Genomic DNA, 10,557 nt, shown 5'->3' on the forward strand with positions numbered 1-10,557 from the left:
CAAGGAGAGATAAGAAAGTCTTCCTCAGCGATCAATGCAAAGAAGGAGAGGAAAACAACAGAATGGGAAAGACTAGAGATCTCTTCAAGAAAATTAGAGATACCAAGGGAACATTTCATGCAAAACTGGGCTCAATAAAGGACAGAAATTGTATGGACCTAACAGAAGCAGAAGATATTAAGAAGAGGTGGCAAGAATACACAGAAGAACTGTACAAAAAAGATCTTCATGACCCAGATAATCACAATGGTGTGATCACTCACCTAGAGCCAGACATCCTGGAATGTGAAGTCAAGTGGGCCTTAGAAAGCATCACTACGAACAAAACTAGTGGATGTGATGGGATTCCAGTTAAGCTATTTCAAATCCTGAAAGATGATGCTGTGAAAGTGCTGCACTCAATATGCCAGCAAATTTGGAAAACTCAGCAGTGGCCACAGGACTGGAAAAGGTCAGTTTTCATTCCAATCCCTAAGAAAGGCAATGCCAAAGAATGCTCAAACTACCTCACAATTGCACTCATCTCACACGCTAGTAAAGTAATGCTCAAAATTCTCCAAGCCAGGCTTCAGCAATACGTGAACCATGAACTTCCAGATGTTCAAGCTGGTTTTAGAAAAGGCAGAGGAACCAGAGATCAAATTGCCAACATCCGCTGGATCATCGAAAGAGCAAGAGAGTTCCAGAAAAACATCTATTTCTGCTTTATTGACTACGCCAAAGCCTTCAACTGTGTGGATCACAATAAACTGTGGAAAATTCTGAAAGAGATGGGAATACCAGACCACCTGACCTACCTCTTGAGAAACCTGTATGCAGGTCAGGAAGCAACAGTTAGAACTGGACATGGAACAACAGACTGGTTCCAAATAGGAAAAGGAGTATGTCAAGGCTGTATATTGTCACCCTGCTTATTTAACTTATATGCAGAGTACATCATGAGAAACGCTGGGCTGGATGAAGCACAAGCTGGAATCAAGATTGCCAGGAGAAATATCAATAACCTCAGATATGCAGATGACACCACCCTTATGCCAGAAAGTGAAGAGGAACTAAAAAGCCTCTTGATGAAAGTGAAAGAGGATGGGGAGGAGCCAAGATGGTGGAGGAATAGGACGGGGAGACCACTTTCTCTCCTACAAATTCATTGAAAGAACAATTGAACGCAGAGCAAACTTCACAAAACAACTTCTGATCACTAGCTGAGGTCATCAGGTGCCCAGAAAAGCAGCCCATTGTCTTCGAAAGGAGGTAGGACAAAATATAAAAGATAAAAAGAGAGACAAAAGAGCTAGGGATGGAGATCCATCCCGGGAAGGGAGTCTTAATAGAGGAAGTTTCCAAACACCAGGAAACCCTCACACTGGCGGGTCTGGGGAAAGTTTTTGAATCTTGGAGGGCAACCTAACTGGGAGGGAAAAATAAATAAAACCCACAGATTACGTGCCTAAAAGCAACTCCCAGCAGAAAAGTACCCCAGACACCCGCATCCGCCACCAGCAAGTGGGGGCAGGACGGAGAGGAGCGGGCGGCATTGCTTAGGGTAAGGACCGGGCCTGAGTGCCCTGAGGGCAATCGGAGGGAGCTTTTATGAGTTACCAACTTAAACTGTGGGACAGCATAAGAGAGAGAGAAAATTAACTGGCCCGAACACACTGCCGGCCATTCACAGAACAAAGGGACCGAGCAAGTCCAGAGGAGCTAGCCGGCTGAGGACCGGCCGAGCCCCGCCAGAGGCAGGAGGCAGGGGGGAGGGGAAAGGGGCAGGCTCGGCCCCAAGGACTGCATCCCCTACCACACTGCAAACAGGCTTCCAGTTTCTAACCAAAGACTTCCTGAAATTCTGAATGGTCGACACCCGCCGGGAGGGTCGCAGCTAGACACAGGGCACACGCACCGACCGGCGCGGGTGGGGACTGGGGCTGGGGAAGTGGAGGGGAGAAGGCGCACGCACCCGACTGGCGCGGGCGGAAACTAAGGCTGGGACCGCGGAGGGGAGAAGGCGCGCCGCACTCGGGGAGAGTGCGCCCGTCAAGCTCCTGGCTGCCTGAGCTGCTTGGGCCGGGGAAGGCACAAAACGCAGGCGCAGCAGAGTCCGCACTTTTGTGGAACACTTGAGGGCTGGAACCGCGTGCAGCGCAGAGCACGCTCCATATATAACAGCCGGGAGCCTGAGCAGCGTAGACGGGGAAAGCAGCGCCAGCCCCTCCCCGCAGTGCGATGAAACTAGCAACCTGAATAAGAGACCACCTGCCCACCTGTGTCAGGGCGGAAATTAGGCACTGAAGAGACCGGCAAACAGAAGCCAAATAAACAAAGGGAACCGCTTCAGAAGGGACCGGTGCAACAGATTAAAATCCTTGTAGTTAACACCGACTACACCGGAAAGGGCCTGTAGATATCGAGAAGTGTAAACTGGAACGAGGAGCTATCTGCAACTGAACGGAACCCACACTGACCACAACAGCTCCAGAGAAATTCCTAGATATATTTTTACCTTTTTTTTTTAATTAAAAAAATTTTTTTTCTTTTCTATTTTTTCTCTTTTATTTTCTTTTAAAATTCCCTATTACTCCCCCATTACTCCTTAACTTTCATTTTCATAGATTTTTACGATTTTTTTAATTAGGAAAAAAATTTTTTTTCTTGATTTTTTTTCTTTTATCTTTTCTTTTTTCTTTCTTTTTCTCTTATTTCCTTTTAAAGTCCCCTATTACTCCTCTACTACTTCTTAATTTTCATTTTCATTTCACTATAACCTTGCAAAAAAAAAAAAAAGAGAAGCCCTATTTTTAAACCTAACTTCATATATATTTCTAAATTTTTTTGTGTTTTTGTTTTTAATATTGTATTTTTAAGAGTCTAACCTCTACTCTAGATTTTTATTCTTTGTTTTTCAGTATGTGATATAAATTTTGGACATTTAAGAATCCAATATTCAGTTCCCATTTTTATTCAGGAGTATGTTGATTACTCTCTCCCAATTTTGACTCTCCATTTGCTACCTCAGAACACCTCTATTTCCTCCTTTCCCCTTCTCTTCCCAATCCAATTCTGTGAATCTTTGTGGGTGTCTGGGCTACGGAGAACACTCTGGGAACAGACAACTGTGTAGATCTGTCTCTCTCTTCTTGAGTCCCCCTTTTTCTCCTCCTGCTCATCTCTATCTCCCTCCTCCTTCTCCTCTTTTTCATGTAAGTCTGTGAACCTCTCTGGGTGTCCCTCACGGGGGAGAATCTTTTCACCATTAACCTAGAAGTTTTATTATCAGTGCTGTATAGTTGGAGAAGTCTTGAGGCTACTGGAAGAATAAAACTGAAATCCAGAGGCAGGAGACTTAAGCCCAAAACCTGAGAACACCAGAAAACTCCTGACTACATGAAACATTAAGTAATAAGAGACCATCCAAAAGCCTCCATACCTACACTGAAATCAACCACCACCCAAGAGCCAGTAAGTTTCAGAGCAAGACATACCATGCAAATTCTCCAGCAACGCAGGAACATAGCCCTGAGCGTCAACATACAGGCTGCCCAAAGTCACATCTAACACATAGACCCATCTCAAAACTCATTACTGGGCACTCCATTGCACTCCAGAGAGAAGAAATCTAGTTCCACGCACCAGAATACCGACGCAAGCTTCCCTAACCAGGAAACCTTGACAAGCCAATCGTCCAACCCCACCCACTGGGTAAAACCTCCACAATAAAAAGGAGCCACAGACCTCCAGAATACAGAAAGCCCACTCCAGACACAGCAATCTAAACAAGATGAAAAGGCAGAGAAATACCCAACAGGTAAAGGAACATGAAAAATGCCCACCAAGTCAAACAAAAGAGGAGACAGGGAATCTACCTGAAAAAGAATTTAGAATAATGATAATAAAAATGATCCAAAATCTTGAAAACAAAATGGAGTTACAGATAAATAGCCTGGAGACAAAGATTGAGAAGATGCAAGAAATGTTTAATAAAGACCTAGAAGAAATAAAAAAGAGTCAATTAAAAATGAATAATGCAATAAATGAGATAAAAACACTCTGGAGGGAACCAAGAGTAGAATAACTGAGATAGAAGATAGGATAAGTGAGGTAGAAGATAAAATGGTGGAAATAAGTGAAGCAGAGAGGAAAAAAGAAAAAAGAATCAAAAGAAATGAGGACAACCTCAGGGACCTCTGGGACAATGTGAAATGCCCCAACATTCAAATCATAGGAGTCCCAGAAGAAGAAGACAAAAAGAAAGGCCATGAGAAAATACTCGAGGAGATAATAGCTGAAAACTTCCCTAAAATGGGGAGGGAAATAGCCACCCAAGTCCAAGAAACCCAGAGAGTCCCAAACAGAATAAACCCAAGGCAAAACACCCCAAGACACATATTAATCAAATTAACAAAGGTCAAACACAAAGAACAAATATTAAAAGCAGCAAGGGAGAAACAACAAATAACACACAAAGGGATTCCCATAAGGATAACAGCTGATCTATCAATAGAAACCCTCCAGGCCAGAAGGGAATGGCAGGACATACTTAAAGTAATGAAAGAGAATAACCTACAACCTAGACTACTGTACCCAGCAAGGATCTCATTCAGATATGAAGGAGAATTCAAAAGCTTTACAGACAAGCAAAAGCTGAGAGAATTCAGCACCACCAAACCAGCTCTTCAACAAATGCTAAAGGATCTTTTCTAGACAGGAAATGCAGAAAGGTTGTATAAATGTGAACCCAAAACAACAAAGTAAATGGCAACGGGACCACACTTATCAATAATTACCTTAAATGTAAATGGGTTGAATGCCCCAACCAAAAGACAAAGCCTGGCTGAATGGATACAAAAACAAGACCCCTATATATGCTGTCTACAAGAGACCCACCTCAAAACAAGAGACACATACAGACTAAAACTGAAGGGCTGGAAAAAAATATTTCACACAAATGGAGAACAAAAGAAAGCAGGAGTCACAATACTCATATCAGATAAAATAGACTTTCAAATAAAGGATGTGAAAAGAGACAAAGAAGGACACTACATAATGATCAAAGAATCAATCCAAGAAGAAGATATAACAATTATATATGCACCCAACATAGGAGCACTGCAATATGTAAGGCAAACGCTAATGAGTATGAAAGCAGAAATAATAGTGGGAGACTTTAATACCCCACTCACAACTATGGATAGATCAATTAAACAGAAAATTAACAAGGAAACATAAACTTGAAATGACACAATGGACCAGCTAGACCTAACTGATATCTATAGGACATTTTACCCCAAAACAATCAACTTCACCTTTTTCTCAAGTACACATGGAACCTTCTCCAGAATAGATCACATCCTGGGCCATAAATCTAGTCTTGGAAAATTAAAAAAAATTGTAATCATTCCAGTCATCTTTTCTGACCACAGTGCAGTAAGATTAGATCTCAGTTACAGGAAAAAAATTGTTAAAAATTCAAACATGTGGAGGCTAAATAACACGCTTCTGAATAACCAACAAATCATAGAAGAAATCAAAAAGAAATCAAAATATGCATAGAAATGAATGAAAATGAAAACACAACAACCCAAAACCTATGGGATACTGTAAAAGCAGTGCTAAGGGGAAGGTTCATAGCATTACAGGCTTACCTCAAAAAAACAAGAAAAAAGTCAAATAAATAACCTAACTCTACACCTAAAGCAATTAGAGAAGGAAGAAATGAAGAACCCCAGGATTATTAGAAGGAAAGAAATCTTAAAAATTAGGGCAGAAATAAATGCAAAAGAAACAAAAGAGACCATAGCAAAAATCAACAAAGCTAAAAGCTGGTTTTTTGAAAAAATAAACAAAATTGACAAACCATTAGCAAGACCCATTAAGAAACAAAGAGAAGAACGAAACTAACAAAATTAGAAATGAAAATGGAGAGATCACAACAGACAACATTGAAATACAAAGGATCATAAGAGACTACTACCAGCAGCCCTATGCCAATAAAATGGACAACTTGGAAGAAATGGACAAATTCTTAGAAAAGTATAACTTTCCAAAACTGAACCAGGAAGAAATAGAAGATCTTAACAGACCCATCACAAGCAAGGAAATCGAAACTGTAATCAGAAATCTTCCAGCAAACAAAAGCCCAGGACCAGATGGCTTCACAGCTGAATTCTACCAAAAATTTAGAGAAGAGCTAACACCTATCTTACTCAAACTCTTCCTGAAAATTGCAGAAGAAGGTAAACTTCCAAACTCATTCTATGAGGCCACCATCACCCTAATTCCAAAACCAGACAAAGATGCCACAAAAGAAGAAAACTACTGATGAACATAGATGCAAAAATCCTTAACAAAATTCTAGCAAACAGAATCCAACAACATATTAAAAAAATCATACACCATGACCAAGTGGGCTTTATCCCAGGAATGCAAGGATTCTTTAATATCTGCAAATCAATCAATGTAACACACCACATTAACAAATTGAAAGATAAAAGCCATATGATTATCTCAATAGATGCAGAGAAAGCCTTTGACAAAATTCAACACCCATTTATGATTAAAACTCTCCAGAAAGCAGGAATAGAAGGAACATACCTCAACATAATAAAAGCTATATATGACAAACCCACAGCAAGCATTACCCTCAATGGTGAAAAATTGAAAGCATTTCCCCTGAAATCATGAACAAGACAAGGGTGCCCACTCTCACCACTACTATTCAACATAGTTTTGGAAGTTTTGGCCACAGCAATCAGAGCAGAAAAAGAAGTAAAAGGAATCCAGATAGGAAAAGAAGAAGTGAAACTCTCGCTGTTTGCAGATGACATGATCCTCTACATAGAAAACCCTAAAGACTCTTCCAGAAAATTACTAGAGCTAATCAACGAATATAGTAAAGTTGCAGGATATAAAATTAACACACAGAAATCCCTTGCATTCCTATACACTAACAATGAGAAAATGGAAAGAGAAATTAAGGAAACAATACCATTCACCATTGCAACAAAAAGAATAAAATACTTAGGAGTATATCTACCTAAAGAAACAAAAGACCTATACATAAAAAACTATAAAACACTGATGAAAGAAATCAAAGAGGACACAAACAGATGGAGAAATACACCATGTTCATGGATTGGAAGAATCAATATTGTCAAAATGGCTATGCTACCCAAAGCAATCTATAGATTCAATGCAATTCCTATCAAGCTACCAACGGTATTTTTCACAGAACTAGAACAAATAATTTCACAATTTGTATGGAAATACAAAAAACCTTGAATAGCCAAAGTAATCTTGAGAAAGAAGAATGGAACTGGAGGAATCAACCTGCCTGACCTCAGACTCTACTACAAAGCCACAGTCATCAAGACATTATGGTACTGGCACAAAGACAGAAATATAGATCAATGGAACAGAATAGAAAGCCCAGAGATAAATCCATGAACCTATGGACACCTTATCTTCGACAAAGGAGGCAAGGATATACAATGGAAAAAAGACAACCTCTTTAACAAGTGTTGCTGGGAAAACTGGTCAACCACTTGTAAAAGAATGAAACTAGAACACTTTCTAACACCATACACAAAAATAAACTCAAAATGGATTAAAGATCTAAATATAAGACGAGAAACTATAAAATTCCTAGAGGAGAACATAGGCAAAACACTCTCCGACATGAATCACAGCAGGATCCTCTATGACCCACCTCCCAGAATATTGGAAATAAAAGCAAAAATAAACAAATGGGACCTAATGAAACTTAAAAGCTTTTGCACAACAAAGGAAACTATAAGCAAGGTGAAAAGACAGCCCTCAGATTGGGAGAAAATAATAGCAAACGAAGCAACAGACAAAGGATTAATCTCAAAAATATACAAGCAACTCCTGCAGCTCAATTTCAGAAAAATAAATGACCCAATCAAAAAATGGGCCAAAGAACTAAACAGACATTTCTCCAAAGAAGACATACAGATGGCTAACAAACACATGAAAAGATGTTCAACATCACTCATTATCAGAGAAATGCAAATCAAAACCACAATGAGGTACCATTACACGCCAGTCAGGATGGCTGCTATCCAAAAGTCTACAAGCAATAAATGCTGGAGAGGGTGTGGAGAAAAGGGAACCCTCTTACACTGTTGGTGGGAATGCAATCTAGTACAGCCACTATGGAGAACAATGTGGAGATTTCTTAAAAAACTGGAAATAGAACTGCCATATGACTCAGCAATACCACTTCTGGGCATACACACTGAGGAAACCAGATCTGAAAGAGACACGTGCACCCCAGTGTTCATCACAGCACTGTTTATAATAGCCAGGACATGGAAGCAACCTAGATGTCCATCAGCAGACGAATGGATAAGGAAGCTGTGGTACATATACACCATGGAATATTACTCAGCTGTTAAAAAGAATTCATTTGAATCCGTTCTAATGAGATGGATGAAACTGGAGCCCATTATACAGAGTGAAGTAAGCCAGAAAGATAAAGAACATTACAGCATACTAACACATATATATGGAATTTAGAAAGATGGTAATGATAACCCTATATGCAAATCAGAAAAAGAGACACAGATGTACAGAACAGACTTTTGGACTCTGTGGGAGAAGGCGAGGGTGGGATGTTTCGAGAGAACAGCATTGAAACATGTATATTATCTATAGTGAAACAGATCACCAGCCCAGGTTGGATGCATGAGACAAGTGCTCAGGCCTGGTGCACTGGGAAGACCCAGAGGAATCGGGTGGAGAGGGAGGTGGGAGGGGGGATTGGGATGGGGAATACATGTAAATCCATGGCTGATTCATGTCAATGTATGACAAAACCTACTTCAATATTGTAAAGTGATTAGCCTCCAACTAATAAAAATAAATGAAAAAAAAAAAGAAAGAAAGTGAAATAGGAGAATGAAAAAGTTGGCCTAAAGTTCAACATTCAGAAAACTAAGATCATGGCATCTGGTCCCATCAGTTCATGGGAAATAGATGGGGAGACAGTGGAAGCAGTGTCAGACTTTATTTTTTTGGACTCCAAAATCACTGCAGATGGTGATTGCAGCCATGAAATTAAAAGACGCTTACTCCTTGGAAGGAAAGTTATGACCAACCTAAATAGCACATTAAAAAGCAGAGACATTACTTTGCCAACAAAGGTCCGTCTACTCAAGGCTATGGTTTTTCCAGTAGTCATGTATGGATGTGAGAGTTAGACTGTGAAGAAAGCTGAGTGCTGAAAAATTGATGCTTTTGAACTGTGGTGTTGGAGAAGACTCTTGAGAGTCCCTTGGACTGCAAGGAGATCCAACCAGTCCATCCTAAAGGAGATCAGTCCTGGGTGTTCATTGGAGGGACTGATGCTGAAGCTGAAACTCCAATACTTTGGCCACCTCATGTGAAGAGTTGACTTGTTGGAAAAGACCCTGATGCTGGGAGGGATTGGGGGCAGGAGAGAAGGGGATGACAGAGGATGAGATGGCTGGATGACATCACTGACTCGATGGGCATGAGTTTGAGTAGACTCTGGGAGTTTGTGATGGACAGGGAGGCCTGGCGTGCTGCGATTCATGGGGTCACAAAGAGTCGGACATGACTGAGTGACTGAACTGAACTGAACTCTGTACATTCAGCTCCATAATCAATAAAGTCAAGTCAGGTAGTTTCTACTAACTGGACACCTCACTTACCTTATCATCAATAATTTCAGTCTGGATTATGCCCAACAAAATGAGCACATTTGTTTACCGGGATACATGTTCTAGAAAATTTACAGCAGCACAATTCAAACACCTATTAACTGTTGAATTGATAAATTGGAATAGTCAGACAATGGAATGTTATACAACAATGAGAATGAGCAGTTTGCAACTATAAGCAGCAATAGGAATGTCCTTCACAATATGATGTTGAGTGAAAAAATTCAGACATAAAGGAACATATGCTGTACCATTCTATTCATATGAAGTTCAAAAATAGCAAAACTAGTCTCTGGTGTTAGAGTCAGGTTAATGATTAGGCTTGGGGGCAAAATAGTGTCTATAACAGGGCAACGGGGAAGATATTAATATGAGAGAGGCTACCGGAACTGGTGATGCTCTGTTTCTTGATCTGGATACTGGCTACATGGGTGTATTTACTTTGAATATTCATAGAGCATTTACTTAATAATTTGAGCAATTTTCTTTATGTGCATTTTACTTTAATAACAATTTACACACATCAAAAAAATTGGGTGATTTTTTAAAATTAAGCCATGGGATTTCATGCTCTGGAAGCTCCCCTTTATCTCTATGGTCTCCTTCTCCAACTCCCATGTTTGATTTAGCTGTTAGTTGAGTTGTTCTGATCATCTAACCCTTGGGAAAGATGAAACTGATGACTAATGGCCCGTGTTACTCAACAATCCATTCCAAGTAGGCCAGTTTTGCCCCCAGACCTTCCCACAGAGAACCATTTTTCTAGCTAAGCACATGCAGCTCTCAGCCACCCAGCATTGTTCCTATCCTGGTCCCCTCATCTTTCCTCAACTGTTCCAACAGGTAGGGCTTTGTGATTTAC

Source organism: Cervus elaphus, chromosome 1 (assembly GCF_910594005.1).
Source record: "Cervus elaphus chromosome 1, mCerEla1.1, whole genome shotgun sequence".
In the NCBI taxonomy this organism is placed as follows: Eukaryota; Metazoa; Chordata; class Mammalia; order Artiodactyla; family Cervidae; genus Cervus; species Cervus elaphus.